The sequence below is a fragment of the Cervus elaphus genome, chromosome 6 (assembly GCF_910594005.1).
Source record: "Cervus elaphus chromosome 6, mCerEla1.1, whole genome shotgun sequence".
In the NCBI taxonomy this organism is placed as follows: domain Eukaryota; kingdom Metazoa; phylum Chordata; class Mammalia; order Artiodactyla; family Cervidae; genus Cervus; species Cervus elaphus.
In genome coordinates, this window is record NC_057820.1 from 38,970,917 (window position 1) to 38,983,960 (window position 13,044).

Consider the following 13,044-nt stretch of genomic DNA (forward strand, 5'->3'; position numbering starts at 1 on the left):
TGAATACTAGTGTCTGCAACCCAGCAGGCTATTTCACCAAGATAAGATCACACCTTTAATCAAATGCACCACAAAAAGAAATACTCCCAAAGTTTGCTTAATAGTGTCAGATCATAAAAATAAAATGCTGACAGCCTACTAATTTTTAGGACTCTTCTTTCTTCAAAGATACACAACAATAAGGAAAGTATATAGGAATTCTTCTAACTAAGGCTTCTATCAACCTTTAAAAATTCTCCCAAATTTTCCTATGTTGCTATTTACATCGAGTTGGTCATTTTAAAAGAAAAGTCAACAATAACTTTCTGTTTGAATAAAGAAAACATAAAACACAGTAAATTTAAAGGTTTCCCATCTTACACAAATACTAGCTCTCAAGCCCCATTTAACTTCAGCTGGTCAAGTGTCAGGATTAAACACTACCTGGGCTCTAGTTTTTGTGATAATGGATCCAAATTAGATGTCTATCATTTCAGTAACATTATTAGTGGATATGCTGAAGATATATTTTCATTGGATGCTTTAGCTAATAAAGCTATCCATACTCAATTATTTGAAATATCCTACATGATGTACTTCTGAAAATTCTGCCTCTAAACATAAGGTTAATTTGAATAAAAATATATTCCCATCAGTAGCATGACATAATGAGTACACTAGCAAGTGTAAAATAATTAGACGTTTCAAACAGATGGGTGGATTTATATCTGTAAATCCATTTTTTTTCTCCCTTTATTTCTACCTGCATTTATTTTATGTTGTACCTAATCCCATGACATAAGTTTTTGTTTCTTTGATTTCTTCTGGGATAACTTTTTCTCCTGCGAAACTTCCATTTCTGGTTTAGGAACAATTTGTTCCTTTTCAGTAAGAACCATCTAAATATGGCTAGTGGAGCTCATACATAAGTTCACCCAACCACAAGTTCCATGCCCAGTGGCACATCTTAGGGGATTTTTCACCTGGATTTTAGGACTCGATGCCTAAACCATCTAACCAGTAAGATCAGCACTCTGAAGGAAGAGGAGCAAAAAGTTAGCATTCTGTGTACCAAGGAATCTGTCTCCAGTGTCCCCTGTTCGACACTGTGGGATGGCAACTCTGCCATCAAATGATGGAATGGCATACACTGTTTATGTAAATAATATCTGAAGATATTTGATGGCTTTTCAGACATGGACAGCTTGGACAAATTAGACAGTTTCACAGACATTCTTGAATCTGAAAATTTGAATTCCCTTGATCTGCATGTTTTGTTGCATTTTCTGAGTCAAGTAAAAGGAAACCGTTTTCCATGATCACTTTGGCTACTGAAAAGAAAAGAATGCATCCCTTTTAAATGGCTTTTCTAACCAGTTCTCCTAATGCCTGATATGAGTTAACAAAGTTAACTACAGTGGACGTTCAGGTTTCATCAGTCCCTCTACCTTTTTCTGTCAACAATATCCCTCTTTTAATTGAGTCTTTCTTTCTTCCAGATATTAGTCCATCCACAGAGGAACTGCAGTGTCCTTACTGACTCCATAAGCTGGTGATAATAGATTGATCTAAAGCTGAATACCTAATTAAGATTGTGGTGAAAGGTTAAGAATCCAGAGTGAAGCCAGAGAGAAAGAAAAGAGGCAGTCTGCACTGGATCATGAGACTGGAACAGAATCCGGGTGGTAGTCAAGGTGCTAATTTTTTATGATGCCTAGGTAAACCTCCATCCTTCCCCAAGATTTTTTAGGTGAGAAACACAAAAACTTCCCCCTAATCATTTATGGCCTAAACCTAATGGGAGGTGTCTGCAATTAAAAGAAAAAGAACATGCACACCCATTCTACTAAATCATTTAAGCTGAATTGAAGTCCATTTGACAACCAAGATGTTATCATACAGTGATGTTATCATATGATATATCATATAACATATATCATATGTTATCATATGATATATGATATATCATATGATAATGATATCATATATCATATCATTTATGGTTATCATATGTAACCATAAAAACTAAGGTATTATGGTATGATTTATCATAAAGCATCAAGTGAGATGTTATCAACTATGCTGCATTTTAGAATGACTGCAAAATAATATTTAACTGTCACACATAAAATTTATTGAAAAGTGAAATTTAATTGAATATATCTAAAATTCAAATCATGATGGTATGTTATTTTAAAAGAAAATGGATTTCCTAAGCTCTTCTTCCAAAGTCAACTACTGTTAATATTATGATTAAAACTCAACAGACAAATTCAACTGAACAGTTAAAGCCAGCAGAAAGAAGTCTATAGATATACACATGCCTCATGCTAATACAAACCTATTTCTCAATAGACTCTTTGTCTACTCCTTGAAGTCATGATCAGTATTCTGAGTCAAGGTTCAAACAACCATCAGCCACTGACATATCAAGAACACTGAAAATATGAAAAAAAAAAAAAAAAAAAAACAAGAGACAGAAATGTAAACTAGTTGAGCCCTTCCGTTCTGGCCAGAAATAAAATCTCATACAAAAAAAGAACCATCCGTCAGGACCATTTCCTCTATCCAAAAGTATTTGGAAGAACTCTGAGGAAAGGAAAATGGGGAGGGGGGACCAAAACAAAACAAGAGACTGTTGGAAACCCTCTTAGAGGGTCAGCTGTCAATGGAATGCACTTTAGTATTCAGGTTACCCACCCACGCAGAACATCAAAAACTGGGCTTAAGTCTCTCCCCTATTCTCACAGGCTTAGGCTACTGTGGAGCCACTGGGGCTGTCTTGAATAGTAACACACTTTGCCTCTGCGGGATGCGTAAACACCAACACAAGCTGATCAAACAGAAGGAGATGTCGTTTCTACTTGGCTTTCATTTTCTTGAGTCATACTTTAAAACACTTAAGTCTGGTACAATTTAGCAAGTCAGCCGTCCAATGTGCAGTTTATTATTTCATTCATTTTTACCACCAACCATGTTGTACACTTTCCGTTTTAACATAAATTCTGAATGATTAGATATGAGTCACACATTTTAATAGCTTCTCTTAATGGCAACTGTCACTGAAATACACATGTTCCTTCTAAAACATGGACTTATTTATGACCCCTCCCATACTTCTAGTCTTTTAAGACAATTTGGGGATCTGAATCTTAAGGGTTCATCTGCATTTATAGCAATCTTATGAGGACTAAACTTTAAGATTATAAATCCTTCAAAAATATGGGAAATCCTTAAATCTTGGAAGTTTATGATGATTTAGTTACAACATGTAGAATATTCTGATGCAGTTAAAGCTTAAAGAGCTGCTGACGCCATGTGAAAAGATGATCAGGAGTTTAATTTAAAATGTCTTAAGTTAAATTGCCACTTTCATTTTATACCTGATTTAAAGTCAATCTTCAGACACAGCACTTTGCGGCTGTCAAAAATATTTTCCTGTCAGGATTATGATGGAGGGGGGCAGAATTAGTAGCAAAGTACATACAACATTTTAAGATTACAAGGAAGAGCTCAGAAATAGGTACTTACTAAAAGGTTAAAACAAGAAAGAGGGAAAGATCATGGAAAAGACAAAAATGCATGTGAAACCTTTCTCAAGTTCTTAAGAAAATGCTATTGATTTTCATAGCTCATCAAGAACTCTTCAATAAAAAAATGATATTTGATTTAGCTAAGATTTTTTAATACCAGTAGCGAAGGACATTTCTAATATTACTCTAATAATGATAGGTACCATTTATTAAATGCTCACTGTATCAGGTCCTTTTCTGCTCATTTCCTATTTCTCACCCCAAACCAGCAATGCAGACTTTACTACCTTTATTTCACAAAGAGAGATGATATAGCTATAAAGCTGTAGATCTGAGACTGTATTCAAGTGTCTCTCTTTCCCAAGGCCATCTCTAAGCAGTTCATAATCAGGAACACTGTCCAGGTATGCCCATCTAAGGAGTATAGTATAGTTTCTCCAGCAAAAAGTCAGGTTTCGCCAACAAGCTGGATAAGATCAGTGCTATGGTCCTCATTTCGTAGTAGTCACCCTAAGTCAGAAATTAAACTAGCCATGCTGCTGCTGCCAAGTCACTTCAGTCATGTCTGACTCTGTGCGACCCCACAGACGGCAGCCCACCAGGCTCCCCCGTCCCTGGGATTCTCCAGGCAAGAACACTGGAGTGGGTTGCCATTTCCTTCTCCAATGCATGAAAGTGAAAAGTGAAAGCGAAGTCGCTCAGTCGTGTCTGACTCTTAGCGATCCCATAGACTATATAGCCTACCAGGCTCCTCTGTCCATGGGACTTTCCAGGCAAGAGTACTGGAGTGGGATGCCATTTCCTTCTCCAAAACTAACCATAAAATATGCTCAAATATATGTATGGAATTTATAAATATCTCTATAAGGTTAGGGCTTCCCTCATAGCTCAGTTGGTAAAGAATCTGCCTGCAATGCAGGAAACCTGGGTTCTATTCCTGGGTCAAGAAGATCCCCTGGAGAAGGAAATGGCAACCCACCTCCAGCATTCTGCCTGGAGAATCCCATGGACAGAGGAGCCTGGCAGGCTACAGTCCTTGAGTCTCAAGAATCGGACACAACTTAGCGACTAAAGAGAGAGAGAGAGAGAAGGTTTTCCAATAGATGTCAAAGTGCATTCGGAAGTATTACAGGTCAGCTTTAAACTTCAGCATCTATTAAAAGTAATCTCTATGTGGGGTTTCTGTTACTCGTCAAGCACATAGCCACTCACAAACAGAACGGCAGTGTATAATTACCCCAAGGATGTTTTTCACTGAAAATGGCCTGTTGTGATGTTTAGACAGTGATTAACAGACTAACAGTGTAGTGAATCGTCTTGATATCACTTCAGAAAAGTGATTTCCTCCCTAATAATTCCCAAGACATATAAATATTCAATTAGGGTCTTTGAAATCTCAATTTAATTGGGCATTCATCCTCTACCAAACTTCAAACTTGGCCCGGACTAAAAAGGTGTTTGATTTCATTCTTACTATACAGAAAAAAAAAAAAATCCAGTAACTCTTCATAAGTTTTCAAGTGCAAGGGTAAAATAAAGCCAAGATTATCTTTTATATGAAATTTTCAAATTTAATCACATTTTAAGGTATGCTATAAAGCAACGAGATAACACATATTGCAAATTTCAGTCACATAGTCACATGGGGAATTGATTAAAGTTTCCTGGGCCCCTCATGAGACCTAGAAAATAATAATAATGACAGTAGCAAGTAGTTACAATTGTGCCTGTAACTGCTTCAAACACTTTGCATGTATTTTCCCATTAAATTTTATGAATAATAAAAACCTATGAATTAGGTACAACTGTTATACCCATCAAAACATACCAAGAAATTAAGGCATAGAGAGAGAGATCGAATATCTTGGCAAAAATCAAATAATTTATCAAGCCTCGGCAAACACACCACAGAGTTCCTTCTCATCACCACCAAGCAGTCTGCCTATCTAGACAGCAGAATATCGAGAATTGGGGCTAGATTTTAAATTTTCCCAGTAGCTCCTTTACTACTATCAGCATGTCATGCTGGAGACCCGCAACCTTAAAGTCTCCATTCCACTAACTGGGGACCAAATAAACTAGAAAGAAGCTCTCTACATTGGGAAGGGAGAAGTGAACATGCCAAATAATTAATAAAATACCCGTCTGGCTTGTGTGTTTTTAAAACTTGGACAATCTGTTTTCTCATCCTAGATGACTCTTTATATGGTCCAGTGAGGTGAACTTTTGAATACAAGGAGGCAGATCTTGAAAAGTCAACTTCAGTGGTTCTCAAATTCTCTGGTTCCAGGACCCTTTTACACACTTAAAATTGGTGACCTAAAGCAACTGTTGATTATATTGGTTACAACCATCAATATTTAAATACTAATAGTTAAGCTCATAAAATTTTAAAACACAAGAATACACTAGCAGGCCATATGCCATCAAAGTAATGATGGCATCATATATTGTATACCTTCTGGAAAACTCTACCATAAACTTGTTAAAGATGAGATTGAAAGGTTTAAAAAAAAAATCTTAGCATTATTGTGAAAATGTTTTCTTCTTACAGTACCCCTGAAAGGGTCTCAAAAACCCACAGATTTCTCCAGTATAAAGTTTGAAAAGAGAAGGTTGTCTGCTCTACAAAATAACTGACACAGAAGTTTACCAGATAGAAATATTCATTTGGATGACTCAAATCTCATCCCAAAGATAATGTTCACAATAACTATGATTACCACCAACAGTATTCCATTTAAGTTCTTGAATATGGACCAAATGCTAACAACTAATATGTATATGTAATCACTCCTGAAGAAATTCGTTAATATTTAACTAAAGTCTTGCTTTAAGTCAACTAATGTCAACAAGACATTAGTAAGACATAAATTATTAAGATCTACAGAATCTGTTAGGATTTTCCAGTAGCTCAAACAGTAAAGAATCTGCCTGAAATGCAGGAGACGATCCCTGGGTCGGGAAGATCCTCTGGAGAAGGGAATGACAAGCCACTCCAGTATTCTTGCCTGGAGAATCCCATGGACAGAGAGCCTGACGGGGTACAGTCTGTGGGGTTGCAAAGAGTCAGACACAACTGAGTGACTAACACACATAGAATCTGTTATGATCAAATACAGAAAGGATTCTTCCTTTCACCCACTCTCTAAAAACAGATGGAGAATTTCAATGAACTCAGAGTAGAACAGCTAAGTCTTTTATATATATTTGTATTTGTGAGTGCATGGGCACACTTAACAATTCTAAGAAAAAAATTACACCTGGTTACTTTATGCAGTAGAAAAGTTAATATCAGTGGCCCACGTAGACACTCAGACCAGGGTACTGACATGAAAGAATCTGGGGAACAGTGTGCACATCTTTGGGCTCATAAATGCTATTCACAGGCACGCTTGTACTACTTTTCCACACTGGCCAATAAACATCAATATCAAAATCATAATCAGTGAAAAATCTGGGTTTTTCTCCCACTGATCAGCAAATCCCTAATAACACACACTCAAAGATAAGAAAGGAAGTATGTCAGGAAGCCCTTACTCATATTTTAAAGTTTTCGTTTATATTTTATTATAAAATAGGATATTCTAGTAGGAAATTCATTTGCATAAAAGAAAAAGACATAAATGCAATAGTGATCAAAGCGCAAGCATGTCCTTGAAGGCAAACAAATGCTAAATTACAATACAGCCTCTGTCTTTAGGGTTCCTCCCTCTGTGAACAAGAGCATATTTTGAATGCAATGCAAATCTAAGAAATCAAAGGGAAAATAGTCATTTGCAAAACTTAAGGAAAGATAGTCTCCCTCTAATTCCAAATGCTCTAGCCATTCACACCATGCTAAATTAAAGCTGCATAGCATTTCTCAAAATTATTCTGTTTTTAAATACACAAGCAGTTTTCCTGGCTGATTCCTGGGCAAAAAAAAATCCCCCACTTCTAACAGTAACTATCACTCCTACTTGGTAGCTCTTTTCAAAGAGAGTTTCATCCAGCAGTTAAATTTGTCCAAATGAAATCTGAAAAAACATTTCAGTTTAGCATTAGATTATTTGACTGACTTCAGTTCTTTTGATTTGATAACTTTTTTTTTTTAATCTGCTATTTAGGATTAACTTCGCTAGAGCTCAGCAAGAAATCAAAAGGAAAACAAGTCCATAAAAAATTTGTCTTTCCTAATTACTAGAAACAATGCCAGGCACAGTAGCTGGAGCCAGTAAGTCTCATACTCACTATTATTCCCTGTGCAAAGGAATGTTTTAAAGGAATGTTTAAAATCTCCAAAATGCAAGAAGATCATCATTAAGAAACTCATTTCTAAAAGACCTTCCATTCATATTTTCATGGAGGGCTCCCAATCTGAAGGATAATCACACCAAGCAACTTAAAATGAGACATCAAAAGCATTTACCCATCAAGCAAATCACATGCTGGCTTATCGCTCTTTAGGCCAGGGATGCCTGGAGCAACCTAATGTATCTATCTAAAATTTTAAATAGTTCACATAAACCTTCATAGTCATCATTTCTCCTACCCTGAGTTTACAGAAATAGTCTCATCAACCATGCACACCAACAGAGCAGGTTACTGAATATTTAGTTATGAAGAAGGGCTAGGGAATGGCATTCAGACACTTGTGACACATTCACCTTCAGCTAAAGACAGCACAATACCCTGACAGACACAGTTCTAATGACATGGGGACCTGTGGAATGTATGACTGCTAGGAAACACATGCTGCTAGGAAACAAAGAACAGATCTGATCAAATCTTCTAGCACAGGACTGGGAATCACTGTGATTAGATCTTCTAAAATAAGAGGACAAGTACTCTTTAATCTTCAGAAATATTTGCAAGGGCAAAGGCTTTAACACATACCCTCTAGAAATGAAAGAAATGTAAGAAGCTAGAATCAGATGGATGAAATCACAATTTCCTAAGTTTTCCACTAGCCCTATCCCATACAAACATAACTTAATCAAAATCAGGCATCCTCAGTGATTCAGTATTCCTTTTGTTGGTGAGGGGAGTGAGGGGTAACCTAAGCTTCTTCAAGAGGCCAGTATCTTAAAATTGAAAGAAATGTGGAAATGATGGTACCCAGAATCAAAGTACCCTTTTACATTTACAGTGCTATACTTTCTTTCAACAAAACCATGGGCAACAAACATGAAAGCAGTCAGGGCTAATCTACAACTAAGGAATTTCATGTCTCTGATTATTGAAACTGAAAAGGGATTAGCCTTCCAACTTTTTAAAACTGTCTTTGTACATTTTTAACCCTTGGTCAACAACAACAACAACAAGGTGGAGTGAAACAAAGGTGAGATATTTCACTGCAAATATTCTAACTCCTAGACAAATATTTGGGAACCTCTTTTGGAGACACTATAAAAGAACTGACAATTCTATCTATAATCCATATATAGACAAATTGGACACTGGAACTCTAAGTCATTTAGTACCATTACAGACTGAATAACAGGGAAATCTAGCTAAATTCTGTTTAATCTCAGGGAAATAAAGTACATTCTCCAAATGAAAAATCACAAAGAACTATTTCTCTGTAGATTCTACAGTGACATCCTTTAACTAGTGTTGATAGCCCATATGACACTAAATTAGCAGACTGCCTATTTACTTCAGAGCAAACCACAGAAGGCAATTTTTCCTTCCTGCCAGAGTCTGTGCATCTCCTCATTTCCCCAGCAGCTGGCTGAAAGGATGTAAAATCAGAGGTGCAAGAAGGCTTATACTTCCTAATGAGTAATCCACCCAAGAAAGTAAACACAGCAGACATCACCAGGTCGGGCTCCGAGGGAGACTGGCAGGGCTGCTTACACCGTTGTTTACAATGTGTTCTAACTACCGCAGGCAGATCACACACAGGCACACGGAGGAGACACCCAGAGGTGGCTCACACGCCTCGAGTTCGCCCAATTGCTGTGATATCTCTGGCCATAAATTATGCAGCGCACATTTCTGTCGGAGAGTGGCCAGAGAATTCCGAGGACCAAGGGTTATGCTGGCTTGACTTGGTTATTTCAACCTGACCGAAAGAGGACTTGGTCCTCATCAGGGCCAATTTGGGGTGCATCGCGCGCTGCACCAGAGATTCTCACGCGCAGCACGCATCTCTTAGAGGTGCTCACTAGGGGACAGGGGACACAGTAGAGCTTCCTCAGAACCCCTACCTCCCCCACGGCCTCCTCAAACCAGATTTTCCAGTTAAGCGGATCCCAGGCGATTTCGATAAGCAAGCTCAGCTCAAGTAGCATCAGCTCTGTCATCCCGGCAAATATCTCCGGGCCATCCCCGGAGCGCACTAAGGCGCGCACACGTAGACCCGAACACGCCGATCCCGCTGCCGATTCACCCCGGTAGCGGAGGTTCCCCCTCACACACACACACATACACACCCACCCACCTACACTGCCAGGGGGCCTGGCACGTTGAGCCTCTGAGCTCCGACGCGGGACCATCGGCCGGGGTGCGGGAACACTGAAGCTCCGCCGCAGCCCGGAGCTTCCCCTTCACTGGTGAGAAAATACGGGGCGCCTGCGTTGCTACCTGTAACCTAGCCGACCGCGGCCACCGATGCTCTGACCACGCTTGCCCCGGCGCCCCGGCCGGCCTGATGATTGCAACACCGCCCCCCACCCCCGCCCAGTGCCCACTCCCAACACCACGCCGCCCCCGGCCACCCACGAAAGTAGTCGCTTTCTCCAGCCAAAACCGCCTAACAAAGCCCGAGCAAGCAGGTCTAAACCAAACTGCCCGTGAAGGGGACACAGCGGGCGGGGTACGGGGAGGTGGTGAGGCTCCGCGACTCCGGGGCACGAACTGGGCAAAGGCGACCCCCTTGGATGCTTCAGGCAGGTGTCTTGAGAGGGTCCCCTCAGCCCCCATCACCCCTGGGCCGAGCTCCTCACCCGGTCCCTGTCGGTCCTCCAGCCCTCTCCCGCCTCAAGCGGCACAGGTTCCCGGCCGGCAGAGAGAAGGCGCCCCCTGGTCTGCCTTGGGCTCCCACCAGGGGAATGACACTGGGGTGAGACAGGAGGGGAAATTCCCGGGGTGGAAACCGTTCCTATCCCCCCCAGAGTGCTGGACTGCGAATGCTCCCCGGCCACCCTCCCCTGCGTTTCTCTCAGCCGCCAAACCGCCCAGTGGCTGCAAAAACCTCGAACCCGTGCCAACCCCCAGCGCCCACCAGCCGTGAGGTCCCCTTCCCGCCCCACATCACGACTGGATGAGTGTGTGTGCGGGCGAGTGTGCAAGTGGGAGGCTGAGTGTGCGTGAATCCTGCGCCCCCTCGGTCGCCTGCCCCGCGGACGCAGACGCCTGCGCCGGGCCGGGGCCACCACTGTTAGGAAGAGTGAGAAGAATACATTACCTTTCGTAACCGCCGGTCCCTGATCTCGTCCCATCAGTTGCTCAACAACCTGCAGCCTGGTGCAGTTTCCACAATCCAACCGTGGAGCCCGGGGCAAAAGACCGAGCGGCCCCAGCGTAGACAGCCCCAGCACTCGCGTCCAGGAATTATAACCAGAGCGCAGAGAAGGCAGCGGGAGGGTGGAGACCCCGGCCGAGGAAACAACGAAAAGTCTCCTTCCCCCTTTTCTTCTGCTACACAGCCATGAAGAAAAGGGACGGGGGGCGGGGGAAGCCAAATGCTTGTCTTCCTTCACGTTTCCTCGCTTCACACACACCAAGGGAGTAAAAACGGAGCAAAGGGAGTGGAGGGTTCAAATGTCTCTCCCAGTCCACAGTTGCACAACTTCGGAGTCAGGCTCTGGCTCCAGGAGCAGCCGAGGGACCCCAGCGGCAGCTATTAACATGCGGCAGTCATAGCTGGGGCTGCTTTTCCTCCTGCTGCTGCTGCCGCTTAAGAAAACACGCTGCTGGGGAGACCAAAAATCTGCCACCATCCCCCCAGACGATCTTTACATCCAGTTCTCCCACCCCACCCCCTTTCTTTTTCTTCTTCTTCCTCGTCCTCCCCTTTCCGCCGGAGAGCGGGAGCGGTGGAAAAGGTAGGGGGAGCCGCGAGGGCCAGGGGTGGCTCCTTCTCCGCCAAACCCTCCTCCTTCTCCTCTCGAGGTTCTCTCGCCGCCGAGGGTCTCCCCACGCGCCCGAAACCTGCGCCGAGAGCCGGAGCGAGGGCCCCACAAACTCCTTCCCAGGTGCACAGCGGGGGCTCGCCGGCGGAGCGGGAGCCCGGCCGCCTAGGGCTGCGTCCCGGGGGCCGCGGAGCCCCGAGCCCGGGGGTTGGCTGATTAGCTCGTCGGCCGGGCCGGGCAGCTGCGGGCATGTGGGAGCTTCATCGCGCGGCCCCGGGCTCCGCGCCGCCGCCGCCGCCTCCTCGGTTCGTTCTCTTCTTCGACTCCCCGCGAGCGAGCAAGGCTCTGGCGCTCTCCAGACACGCACACTCACACACGCGCACACACGAGCGAGCTCCTGCCAAAGCCAGCCGTGCAACCCGCGCGCGCGCACACCCGGAGAAAGAGGACGGAGGCAAAAAGAGAAGAAAGAAAGGGGAGGGGGCGAGTCACAAGCGGCAGCTGCGGGAGCTGAGGCCGCGAGCAGTCCGGGAAGAGGCGGCAGCGGCTGCGGCGGCGCCCACCCCGACCAGCGGCAGCATCTGCATCCCCGCTCCTGGGAACTGGGGCGAGCAGACAACCGGGCGACGCGCCGAGAGCGGCTCGGAGCGCGGGCGCGCCGGGGCCGTGCAGCCTGCGTGCGGCGGACGCAGCCGGGGCCCGAGCCGAGCCCAGAATGAGCCGCGGGCAAGCGAGCGCCGAGAGCCGAAGAGGGGGCTCGCGCCGGGAGAAGGGGTGGCGCAAGGCAAAACCCGGATCTGGAGTGCGCGCGGGCTCCACCTAGCAGCTCGACTAACGCTTGGAGGTGGGAACGAGAGAGCTGCTACGGAGGCTTTCCTTTCAGGGTTTGTCAAACAAAGGGTACCTCTCCTCGCGGCTTTGAGACAAGCTTTCTCTCTCTCTCCCTCCTTCTCCCTCTCTCCCACCCTCTCCCTCTCTCTCTCTCGCCCCCCCCCCCATTCCCCCTTCGAGCTTCCCTCCCCCTCCCTTCTTTCTTTCTTTCCCCCCTCCCCCTCTCTCTTCTCTTCCTCCTTCATTCCACCCAGGTGAATAAGTGACATCAGATTGAAACTACCGCCAGCGTCTCTTTTTACAGGTGCAAATTATTCCATATTTTCATTATGCAGGTATCCAGTCCCAGTGCGTTTTCTGCCTTTGGTCCATTTTATGTTCCTTCAAACTTAGCATAGCGTGCAAGTTCATAGTAGCCGTTAAAGTATCTTCTGATAATCCGATGTGGGGATTCAATGATTTTATTTCACATCAATCAAAATTACCATAATGGATATGGAAAGGTGCCGCTTCCAAAGCAGTGCCTTTTGATGGAGGAAAAGTCTGTTCAAGTTAACTGAGTGACCTTGTTCGATTACTGAGCCCCTTTCTGCCTTCTTTGTAAATGAGAGGGTTAAGTAGGTAATTTCTAAGGTCTTTTC

At 43.7% G+C, this 13,044-nt stretch overlaps 1 protein-coding gene across 12 annotated transcripts in view; it reads right to left on the bottom strand.

Moving 5' to 3' along the window:
• ADGRL3 (adhesion G protein-coupled receptor L3) overlaps positions 1-11,121 on the bottom strand; it is a 923,733-nt gene extending 912,612 nt beyond the window's left edge. For all 12 annotated transcript variants that reach the window (XM_043906659.1, XM_043906657.1, XM_043906653.1 and 9 more), the window contains exon 1: positions 10,906-11,121. The gene's annotated coding sequence lies outside the window, so the exon portion shown is untranslated. The remainder of the gene's footprint in view (positions 1-10,905) is intronic.
• Positions 11,122-13,044: the final 1,923 nt, after the last annotated feature.